This window comes from Sciurus carolinensis, chromosome 13 (assembly GCF_902686445.1).
Source record: "Sciurus carolinensis chromosome 13, mSciCar1.2, whole genome shotgun sequence".
In the NCBI taxonomy this organism is placed as follows: domain Eukaryota; kingdom Metazoa; phylum Chordata; class Mammalia; order Rodentia; family Sciuridae; genus Sciurus; species Sciurus carolinensis.
The window spans coordinates 40619647-40632613 of record NC_062225.1 but is presented as its reverse complement, the minus strand read 5'-3'; the positions used below and the strand labels follow the sequence as shown (position 1 = coordinate 40632613).

The following is a 12967-nucleotide window of genomic DNA, read 5'->3' as shown; positions in this document are numbered from 1 at the left end:
ATGACCTTCCAGATTGAAAGAAATCACTAAGTACTCAATATAATGAATTATAAAAGCCTCAACCCCTAGACACATCATTATGAAATCTCCAAACACTGGAGATAAACAAAATATCCTAAGTTTCCAGAGAAGAAAAAAAAAAAAAAACTCAGATTGCATAAAAAGTATTAGGGTATCAGACTTTTCAATAGCAACACTGGAAGTTAGATTACAAGAAGTCAAACTTTAAGGTTCTGAAGGAAAATAATTTCCTATCTATAATTCTGTATCTAGCCAAACTGTCATTTGAGTGTATGGTAGAAATAGACATTGAAAGAAGCAGTCTGAAATTTTAACTATCATATGTATTTTTTATTTTTTGGAATAATGATAGAATGAAATTCATAGAAATAATCTTTGTCTCATGTAGCTGACAGTAAATCTAGATTAAAGCAGATCTGATCAGAGAACCCCAGGACTATTTCCAAGAAAAAATAAAATTGACAGAGTAATAGATTATGTGATGCATTTGAACTTAAAAGAAGATTTACACTTCTGTTGGGGAAGTTGGAATGAAGAATACAGATCTATAAAAAATAAACAAATAAAAAAGTAAGGCAGTCATTAACTGCAGAGAAAACAAAAAGTTGTAAAAGAATAAAAATGAAATAATAGTATGCTATACAATTATAACAGCTTTCCTTTAAACATTTACAGTTAGAAAAATGTAAATATCCAATATTAATTAACCAAAAATTGTGGTGTAACTATGTTGGAAGGGAAAAGGGAAGTATGTAGGGGAGGGAATGGTTGCTGAGGCAGGGGGTTGTCAGGGCTCAGATCATGGAACTCTAGAGAATGAGGTTTTGGCATGCTGAGTACTTTGAACTATAGAAGATTGGAAGAACCACAGAAGAAAGGCCTGACTTTAGCCTGCCTTCCAGTCTCTTATCATTCTTACTCCCCTGAAAAGTCATAGAAATCAGAATTTCTCTTCCCCAAGACAAATCATAGCAATTAGAACTCCTCTTCCACAAAAGCCAGACATAAAACTTAGATTGCTGTCTCCTGTCTCCCTTGAAGACCTTCAATTCAAAGGTATTCTGTTCCACACTCAGGAAAAAAGAATGCTATGCAGTGAGGCTAAGAAAAATATGAACACATAGGCCTTCCTGGTTCCTTACCTCAGTCTGTTACCATTAGATCATAGTCTTTTATCTGATCAAATTTCTGCATGGCTACCATTCTTCATCTGACCTAAGCATAAAATGGTTTCCTCCAGGTCTTCATTTCTGAAATCTCCTGTGTCACATAAAACTCTAATTAAATAAATGTTATGCTTTTCTCTTACAAACCACATATGTTGTTTAAAAATATAGAGGTAAATGCCAAAAGAAATAGTTAAAGAATTGAAAGTGGTTGCCTCTGGAGAATGCTAGGATAAAGGAATGCTCTTATTAGTTATGGGTCTTGTAAAACTTTTTGACTTTTTATATTGCGTATATGTCTTATTTGGGAAAAAGTTGCCCACCTCCTACCAAGTTTATTAAGAATATATGTGCAGGTGGAAATAGCAGTGAACACTGAGTAAATGTCTCATCCCAGGTGCTTTGCCCTCTCTGTGCCTTAAATGTCTTGGTGAGCATGCTTTATTCTCCTTCAAATTGATGGTGGATTTAACCTCACAGGTTGCACCATGACAGAGCTAATCATGTTACCTTGACAGGTACTTTCCACGAAAGAATATTTTCTACAAAAAGTAAAACCAGGATTTTTCTGGGATAATTCACCACTTAGACATTACAACATTTCATGAAGTCACCTGGTATTTAAAAATAGCTGCAAAATGCTCAGCTGCCCAGCGTTAGCATTTTTATTTAGGAGCATGCATACTCTGTGGAGTGTCAGGATAATGTAGCTCTAGGTAGACATTAAACACACAAATATAGATATGGAGCTCAAGGGTGAGATCTAAAATTAAGATATGGGTTTAGAAGCCAAGCCTATGGTTGAACTCATAGATGGGGATGAAGAGAGAGAATGGTAGCAAGAGGAATCTCAGGACAGAGAAGGTTTATTTTTAAGATGGAAGAGACATGATCAATTACTCTTATCACTCCTATATTGCAACCTTTCTTCCCATCTTCTTTCAAAAGGAATTAGAAAGGGCCAGGGTTGTAAAGAGACCAGCATCAGAAAATGATTTTGGTGCCAACTCAGGCTAAATTGTGTGCCTGTAAACAGGATTTGTCAAAGGTAGAACCAGTCACTAAGAAGGTATTCAAAGCAGGGTTTGCTTTTTTTTTTTTTCCAGTAGGTAATAAATATGTCAGTTATTTTCTAGTGAACAAAAATTAGATGATATTTAACTGCAATTTTAAATTATATAGCTTAATACATATAATACAAGCACATAATGGATTTGGCACAAGCACTGGTAACTACATCCTCTTCTGAAGAACACTCTAATTTACACTTAAGTACCTAATTTTAAAAATTGATATTGGACAGAATTTAGTTATTTCAGGTATAAATTTTGTGATGTGACTTCACGACAATTGTTCAATAGTGGCATAGTCAAAATTATTTTCCATTAAAGATACCCAAGTTTAATACTATTACAGAAAAATAGTTAAATTCTGAAAACTACATTTGTGTTGTATCCTTAACCTCCTTTTTAGAATCTAAATCACTGATTATACTAATAATGGAAAAATGTGCAATCTGCCTTTATAAATTGTATTTGTTTCCAAGTTCATTAAATCTGGACCATCTCAAAACTCATTTTATGACTGATCAAGAAAAAAGTTCTCAGATAATTATAGAGCGCCTACTATGTGCTGAGTGCTTTATATGCATTTTCTCACTTATATTTTATAACTACCATATGAGATGATAATTCCCCATTTCATTAAGTAAAAAATTGATAGGGTTATACTTTTAACACACATCTAATTCTAAAGCTTATCATTTTACCTCTATATGCTTCTTTCATTGTAGAGTATTAAAGACAATTTTTGAAAAAGTTCTGGCAGCTCTACCCAAGGGTGGGCTGCTACAGCCCTCTGTGAGGTTGTGAGCCTTCATTTGCAGATGCTTGTAACTCTAGGCCAGAGTGGGGATGGCCAGTCACTGTGCTGTAAAGACATTCAAACTGTCCATGGGGAAGTCCTTGTGAAGAGGAGGGGATGCTGGCTGCTTGCCAGCAACTCACACCCTTGCCAGTCATGCCAATGAGTTGCCCTGAACCAAAATCAGCCAGCTTCAAGCCAGCCATAGGATGACAGCAACCTCCGGAGAGATCCGAAACCAGAACAACCCAAATAAGCCACTCTCACATATCTGATGCACAGAAACTCGGGATTATAAATGTTCACTTAAAAGAAAAGGCTGATCTTATTATTACTGTAAGTAATGCATTTGAATATGAGCAACATTTCCAGCCTTATCACCAACTGTTTTGTCTTTCCCAACAATATGGAGTACACTATGGCTACAGAGAAAAGCTCACTGTTTCAAGGGAAGGAAAGGGAAAAGCAAGAGAGAAACAAAAAGCCCACATCTTCAAGTTTTTCTCACTACCAGTCACCACTTCACATCCTCCTTTCCCTTCTTGACTCTGCATCTTTTAAGATATGTCCTGATATAACTCTATCTCCTAATACTACTGTAGTTGAGGCCACCATCTTATCTTGCCCGAGTACTTCAATAGCCTCTGACTGGTCTCCCACAGAAATATTTAAAACAATATATTATATATAATATTTAGTCTAAAATGTATTTTCAATATATCGATTAAACCGTTTTATTTATCTAAAGTTCTTAAAAGGTTTCTTGTTGCTTATGTTTTAATGTCCTTATACTGGCTTACATTCTGTGTAAGTTGGCCAATGTCTATCTCTTCCACATAATTTTCCTTTGCTCCCCTCAGAAAGGACAAACTGGGGTAAAGTTGTAAAGAGACTTAGATAAAATGCAAGCAGTCTGAACTTCATTCCATAGGACAATAATGTAAAAACTTTTTATCCTAAAAGAACACTTTTTCATTAAATAAAGCATTGCACATAATGCCAATAAATAAAACTTATAAAAGTAGAGATGTTGGGGGCTGGGGTTGTAGTTCATCAGTAGCACACTTGCCTAGCATGCATGAGGCACTGGGTTTGATCCTCAGCACCACATATAAATAAATAAATAGATTAATTAATTAATTAAATAAAGGTCCATCAACAACTAAAAAATATTTTTAAAAAAAGTAGAGATGTTCTGGTTGAAGCAGATTCAGGGGCCCCATTTCAACCACTAAAACCAAAACATCCCTAAGGCTACATGTTAGATATGGAGGGCTGTCCTTTAGTTCTTAATTTCTGGTTGTATTACATTGATTGACTGACCTTTCATGTCTCAACTTCCCTTCCCTCTCATATTTTGTCTTTTAGCTTTAGCTTTAAATCTGGAAATATTTCTTTGATTTTATCTTTCAGATTACTATTTTAGTCTACAGATAAATACATTATATTGATTCTCTTTACATACACACATAGAGCATTTTCTATTTCTTAATTTTTAAAATCACATTTTATTCCAAAGATCTCTCTCACTGTTTCACTTGAACACTGATCTGTTCTTATTCCATTCTCTTCTAGAACCTCTCAAATGTTATTATTTAGAATATATTTTATGTTTTTTTCTTCTTTGTTTAAATGTTTCATCTAAATCAGTTGTCTGTTCATCTTGGCTCTTCTTTTTCCAATTGGTTTAAGTGTCTGATAATCCTGGGCTATCCATTTGTATTTGTAAGTGAAGATCTAAGTTGATGATTACACATAGCTGGCCCAGGTTTTCTATACAGCATAGAACTCTGGTTCCCCCATCTGGTCTCTTTCCTGTACAGAAGGACTGATTGTGGGTATGTATATGGCCATGGCCACATTACAAGGTATGGGCTAGCCTTAGAAGGCAAATCGTGGGTGGGGTTGGGGGAAGGAAATCCAGCAGGCAGAAGAGGTTGAGCTTTACTTTGTGGTACAGTGCTTTCATGTATTTTCCCCTTGGGCAGGGCTGCCTTTCCTTTTCATTACATCTCTGTCCACATTTGTAACATAGGGAAGTCCCAAGTTGCTTCAGGTTCTGCTCTTTCCTCAAGCCCCAGACTGGCTTACCTTATGTACAGTTTTTGAATTTCAAAAGAAATGCGAGGGGTGGGGGGAGTTCAGAAAAGGGACACGTAGCCTGCAATTGCTACATTGTGGGGAATGGGGAGGGGGGTGCACGTGAACACATATTCTAAGATAAGAAGAACTGGGAAAAAAGACATATCAATTTATCTATTTAAGGCACAGACTTTTACATGATTACCCCTATAACTAAGAACGTGAAATTTTTGAGGTTCTGTATGTATATTTGTTTTCTCTTGTGTGCCATTTGGGTTTTTGCTTCCTAGTCTTCTGCTTCTATATCTCAGGAATTCCTCACAATTTCTAATGGCACCATTTCTTGTTGTCCAACAGTGTTGAAAATTAATCTTCTCATTCTTTTCCATTTTAAGCACTTGGAAAAGACAGGGAAACAGAGGCATCTGTTTGAAAAGTGATTTAGACATACTAAATGTCCTACTATTTGTAAATTAAGAGGAAATATACAATCCAGCAATAAAATTCAAAGATGGAAAAATAAAATTCAAACCCCTTTCCATATCTACCTCTTTAAATTCATCTTTTTACCATTTTCCTTCTTAGCTCACTACCCTCCAGATACATGTGCTTTTCTTTCTAGTCCCCCAAAATATCAAGCTCATTCCTACTTCAGAGCCTTTGTAACTGCTATTTTTACATGGTAAACTATTCTTTGTGGTCTTTGCATGCCTGGCTGCTTTGCATGACTCGAATCTCTGTGCAAATGTCATTTCTTCCTAAAAGTCTTCTCCAGTGACCCATATAAAGTGGTTCCATTCCAGTTTTTGTCACATCATTCTGGTTTGGTTTTACCATTACTGAGTTTATCCTATGCTGATGTCATCTTTTTAAAGTTAATTATTAGTTTACTTGTAAAAATTGATTGGGAGTAGTATGATAATTTGTTACATTTATATACTGAACAATAATCAAATAAGGTTAAACATTTCTTATCAAGTGTCTGTTCTAATACTATCTTATTTCTTTGCTTACTTGTCTGAGTACCTAGACTAGCATGAATGAATGCTACATGAACCTGATCAATAATACTCCTCAATGTATCCTAAGTATTTGATTAATATTTGCTGACTAAGGTTTTGGAAAAAATGACATAGTCAATCAAGATCTCTAAAAAGCAAGAAAGAATAGTATCAACACCAAAGTTGGAGTATTAGCCATGAAAAGAAATAACCTTCATTTGTAACAATGATGGAAGAAAAGGAAGAACAGATTATGTTTTAAGGTGTTGGGGGACAATTCTCTCACATTTCTCCAAACAGGGAGCTACTTTATTCTAGACTATCTTTTCAAGGACAGCAATCAATCCTGGAAAATAAATAATGTGTCTTTTTTTTTTTTTTGTACACAATAACGTGTCTTTTATAGAACAAAGGGCAAGCATGCTTACTGTCCACTGTTATTTGTTTCTCCAAAGCAAAGGGCAGGCATGCTTAATGTCCATTATGGAAGATTTGAGTTCCTTAAGTTGGGGCTTCCACTCCAGGTACATATGTCATCCAGTCCTCTTCATGTCACCTAGGGGAACTGAGGTTCAGGGAACCAGTGCAAAAATGCTGATACCTAACAGTAAGTAATATACTGTTCTTTTCTGACCCAGGAGTCTCATGTTTCCTACCAGCATCCATGAAACTGTGGCAGACTAACTTGTTAGTTTGAAAGAAGGGTAAAATCTCAGACTCTTCATGCTTCTTGCTCTGAGACTGAGGGGAAAAGGAGGCAAAGTTTGATAACTTGCTTTTTTCTAATGACAAATGAAGAGAGATCTGCTCAATGAGGCAGGGAGAACAGTGGGAAGCTTAACAAAGTGGTTTTATAAGCAATTACTGTAAGGAAAACTACAAATAAACACCTTTCCTTCACCCTGTCACTTCTACTGACTGACAAACACTGTTGATTTTTGTCTGACTGATGATTTTCTGTCCTCTCCAACTCCATAGTTTAAGTTGTTCAGTTCCTCCACACCTTCCCTGGATTATTTCTGTAATCTCTCCAAAGAAATCTCCCTTTCCCTCCTGAATCCAACCCACTGATGGTTTAATTTTATCAAAGAAAAAAATCTTATCATAAAATTTCTCTACTTAAAATTCTGCTAAGGCTTCTGATTGCCAAGAGACTAGAGCTTTAAGCATGGCAATCAAAACCTTCATAATAATTTCCCTCTAGTATCTTTCTAGTTCTTACCTCCAACATACACTCCATGTATCACTAAGTAACAACTTGCTACCTTTATGCCATATAATCACCTACCTTTTACTATAATGTTCCCTTCACCTGGAATATATTTTCTGCCAGTCGCCTCTTTCATGTATTTTCTGGTGCTACTACTTTATGACAGATTACTGTTCCCTAGTCACAACCTTTTTACATCTGAAATTGCATAGCACATCATCTATATTTCCTATATAATGTGCATTTCCTACTCTAGGTATGTTTGTCCTTTGACTGGTACCTTTCAAATTATCCTTATCCTTTGGTTTCAGTGATACTATGCTTTCCTTATTTTCTTCCTACCTCTCCCCACTGCTACTTCTTACTGTTTTTCACTGGTTCTTCCCTCCTTGTCCATCCCTTAAATGTTGGGTTCCTCAGAGACTGAAATCATCCTATCTTCTCTTTACTCCCTCCCTCCAAAACATGATTCTCTAATTACCACTTACATGCTGATGCCTCCTCCTGAATCTCCAACTCTATCCTGAGGATCAGGCTTACATATCTGCCTAGAGCCTGTCTCCCCTACAATATTCCACATGAACCTCAAGCTCACCCTTTCTAAAATTGATTTCACATTCTTCACTTTCAGACTCTTCCATGGTTCCAATCACATTGGATGGAAGCCTCATCCACTTAGCTATCTAAGATAAAAACTTGAGTGTCACCTTATCTATTTTTTCTACAAACATGTAGTCAAATCACCAATTCTATTACTGATACTAAATATTTCACAAACTTATCTAGCTCTTTCCATCTTACTGCTACCATCACAGTTTATGCCCGCAACACCTCTTAACCAATTATTCACAAAGTCCTCACTTGGTATCCCTATCTCTAATAACTCCTTCCAATCTATTTTCCACACTTCTGCTGGGTAATTTTTCCAACTACTAAGGATAATTATCTTGCTTCTCTGAAAAGCCTTAATGATCCCCCATTGCAACACAGCTGAAATCCCAATAATAACACAAAATGGGTTCTTAAACACAGTTCCAGCTTATCTCTGATGCTGAAGTCTTCAAGTCCCAGAGTCATACCATGGTCTCTAGGTTCTCTGCCTTTTTACATATTATTTCATCTGATATGCACTTGCCTATCCCACTTTCCTCTCCCTTCCAACCTTCATCTAACTAACCCTGGATCTCAGGTTAGACAAAACTATCTTCAGGGAGCTTTCCCCAACACCAGGTCCCACTCGGATTTGGTTAGATGATCAAACCTAATTTCACTGTAGATACTTTTAGGGTACTTTGTGCATTTCTCAATCATATACCACTCTTCATCTTACACTCTTCAACTTTTTGTTGACCTATTTTGACTTTGATGACCTATTTACTTGTCTCCTTCAAAAGACTGTAAGCAACCTGAACAATGATAGATAACTTACTATTTTACACGCAGGTGCTTGAACATAGTAGATGTTCTAAAAATATTGTCAAATGAATGAATGAATGAATGTTTTAGCTCTGTCAACAAAACAAAAAATTTTCAATGGCAAAATCTAAAACTGAAAAATATGTCACCATTATACACTATCTCAGAGAAAAAATATGGTGTTTTGTTTTTAATTTCAGTTAGGTAAAAAAATTAATTTTCAAAGAACATGATCTGCAACATAAAAGTACAGTTCATAAACTGAAAAAGAAAACTAAGAATCATTTATTCCAGGTGCTGTCCCTTTAAACAAGTAAAATGTAACCAGTCCCTCAACTACATAACCAAGTAAAAATTACTATGCTTAATATTATTAAAAATAACATTATAAAATTAAATTTATAAAATTCAAAATAAGATACTATGAAAATAAAAATTGTTTCACTACATATGAATTGATTTGTTAATGTAGAAGTGAAGAAAAAAGTAATGTGAATATCCTATATAATTAGAATGCTATAATCTCCTTAAGCATTTTTAAATTTTTAAAATATTTTTAATTTATCTTTTAATTTTTTGCACATTGCATTTTGATTCATTGTACACAAATGGGGTACATCATTTTGTTTGGTTGGTTGTACACAATGTAGATTCATACCATTCATGTAATCATACATGTACATAGGGTAATGATGTCTGTCTCATTCCACCATTTTTCATACCCCCCTCCCTCTCATTTCCTTCTACATAATCTAAAGTTCCCCCATTCTTCTCTCCCTCCCCAACTCCCCACCCCTATTATATATCATTCTCCACTTATCAGGGAAAACATTCAGCCTTTGGTTTTTTGGATTGGCTTATTTCACTTAGCATGATATTTTCCAATTCCATCCATTTATTTGCAAATGCCATAATATTATTCTTCTTTATGGCTGAATAATATTCCATTGTGTATATATACCACAGTTTTTTTATCCATTCATCTGTTGAAGGGCATCTAGGTTGGTTCCACAATCTAGCTATTATGAACTGAGCTGCTATAAACATTGATGTGGCTGTGTTACTGTGGTAAACTGATTTCAAGTCCTTCAGGTATAAACTGAGGAGTGGGATAACTGGGCCAAAAGGTGGGTCCATTCCAAGTTTTCAGAGGATTCTCCACACTGCTTTCCAGAGTGGCTGCACCAATTTGCAACTCCACCAGCAATGTAAAAGTGTGCCTTTTTCCCCACATCCACGCCAACATCTGTTATTGTTTGTGTTCTTGATAATAGCCACTCTAATTGGAGTAAGATGAAATCTTAGAGTTGTTTTAATTTGCATTTCTCTAATTACTAGAGATGTTGAACACTTTTTCATATATTTATTAATTGCCTGTGTGTCTTCTTCTGTAAAGTGTCTGTCCAGTTCCTTGGCCCATTTATTGATTGGGTTCTTTGTATTTTTGGCATAAAGTTTTGTAAGTTCTTTATAAATTTTGGAGATAAGTACTCTACCTGAAGTGCGTGTGGAAAAGATTTTCTCCTACTCTGTAGGCTCTCTCTTCACATTCTTGATTATATCCTTTGCTGAGAAAAAGCTTTTTAGTTTGAGTCCATCCCATTTATTGATTCTTGCTTTGATTTCTTGTGCTTTGGGAGTCTAGTTGAGGAAGTCTGATCCTAAGCCAACATGATGAAGATTCAGGCCTGCTTTGTCTTCTATTAGGTGCACAGTCTCTGGTCTAATTCCTATGTCCTTGATCCATTTTGAGTTGAGTTATGTGCAGGGTGTGAGATAGAGGTCTAATTTCATTTTACTGCATGTGGATTTCCAGTTTTGCCAGCACCATTTGTTGAACAGGCTATCTTTTCTCCATTGTATGTTTTTGGCTCCTTTGTCTAGTATGAGGTGACTGTATTTATGTGGTTTTGTATCTGTGTCTTCTATTCTGTACCGCTGGCCTATTTTGGTGCTAATACCATGCTGTTTTTGTTACTATTGCTCGGTAGTAGAGTTTAATGTCTGGTATTGTGATACCTCCTGTTTCACTTTTTCTACTCAAGATTGTTTTGGCTATTCGAGGTCTTTTGTTCTTCCAGATGGAAGTTCATGATTGCTTTCTCTATTTCTATGAGGATTGTCATTGGGATTCTAATTGGAATTGCACTGAATCTGTATAGCACCTTTGGTAGAATGGCCATTTTGACAATGTTAATTCTGCCTATCCAAGAACATGGGAGAGTCTTCCATCTTCAAAGGTTTTATTCAATTTCTTTCTTCAATGTTCTGTAGTTTTCACTGTAGAGGTCTTTCACCTCTTTTGTTAGATTAATTCCCAAGTATTTTACTTTTTTTGAGGTTATTGTGAATGGAGTGGTTTTCCTAATTTCTCTTTCAGAGGATTCATCACTTATGAATAGAAATGCATTAGATTTATGCATATTGATTTTATATCCTGCTACTTTGCTGAATTCATTTATTCTAGAAGTTTTCTAGTGGAGTTTTTTTGATCTTCTAAATATAGGATCATGTCATCAACAAATAGTGACAGCTTTAGTTCTTCTTTTCCTATTTGTATCCCTTTAATTTCTTTGGTCTGTCTAATTGCTCTGGCAAGTGTTTCAAGGACAATGTCCAATAGAAGTGGTGAAAGAGGGCATCCCTGTCTTGTTCAGTTTTTCTCCATTAAGAATGATGTTGGACCCTGCACAAAAATCAACTCACAATGGATCAAGGACCTTGAAATCAGACCAGAGACCCTGCATCTTATAGAAGAAAAAGTAGGTCCAAATCTTCAACTTGTTGGCTTAGGATCAGACTTCCTTAACAGGACTCCCATAGCACAAGAAATAAAAGGAAGAATCAATAACTGGGATAGATTCAAACTAAATAGCTTTCTCTCAGCAAAGGAAACTATCAGCAATGCGAAGACAGAGCCTACAGAGTGGGAGAATATCTTTGCCACTCATACTTCAGATAGAGCACTAACTTCCAGAATATATAAAGAACTCAAAAAATTCTACACCAAGAATACAAATAACCCAATCAACAAATGGGCTAAGGACGCTTCACAGAAGAATATCTACAAGCAACCAACAAACATATGAAAAAATGCTCACCATCTTTAGTAATAAGAGAAATGCAAATCAAAACTACCCTAAGATTCCATTTCACCCCAATTAGAATGGCAATTATCAAGAATACAAGCAACAATAGGTGTTGGAGAGGATGTGGGGAAAAAGGTACACTCATACATTGCTGGTGGGGTTGCAAATTAGTGCAGCCACTCTGGAAAGCAGTGTGGAGACTCCTTAGAAAACTTGGAATGGGCCCACCATTTGAGCCAGCTATCCCACTCCTTGGCCTATACCCAAAGGACTTAAAATCAGCATACTACAGAGATACAGCCACATCAATGTTCATAGCTGCTCAATTCACAATAGCCAGACTGTGGAACCAACCTAGATGCCCTTCAATTGATGAATGGATAAAGAAACTGTGGTATATATATACAATGGAATATTACTCAGCTATAAAGAATAATAAAATTATGGCATTTGCAGGCAAATGGATGAAATTGGAGAATATCATGCTAAGTGAGATAAGCCAATCTCAAAAATCCAAAGGATGAATGATCTCACTGATAAGTGGATGATGACACATAATGGGGGGTTGGAGGGGGGCAAGAATGGAGGAAGAAGGGATACACAGAGGGAAAAGAGGGGTGGGAGGGGTGGGGGGGAAGGAAAAAATAACAGAATGAATCAAACATCATTACTCTATGTAAATGTATGATTACGCAAATGGTATGCTGATACTCCATGTACAAACAGAAACAACATGTATCCCATTTGTTTACAATAAAAAAAAAAAGAATGATGTTGGCCGTGGGCTTTGCACAGATAGCCTTTACAATGCTGAGGTATGTTCCTACTATTCCTATTTTTTCTAGTGTTTTAAGCATGAAGGGGTGCTGTATTTTATCAAATGCTTTCTCAGCATCTATTGAAATAATCATGTGATTCTTAACTTTAAGCCTACTGATGTGATGAATTACATTTATTGATTTCTGGATGTTGAACCAACCTTATATCCCTGGGATAAACCCCACTTGATCATGGTGCACTATCTTTTTAATATATTTTTGTATGCGATTTGCCAGTATTTTGTTAAGGATTTTTACAGCTATGTTCATCAGGGATATTGGTCTAAAGTTTTCTTTCCTT

General features: G+C 35.9%; 1 protein-coding gene across 1 annotated transcript in view; it reads right to left on the bottom strand.

Annotated features, from left to right (window-relative positions):
• Wdpcp (WD repeat containing planar cell polarity effector) overlaps positions 1-12967 on the bottom strand; it is a 374171-nt gene that overhangs the window by 312981 nt on the left and 48223 nt on the right.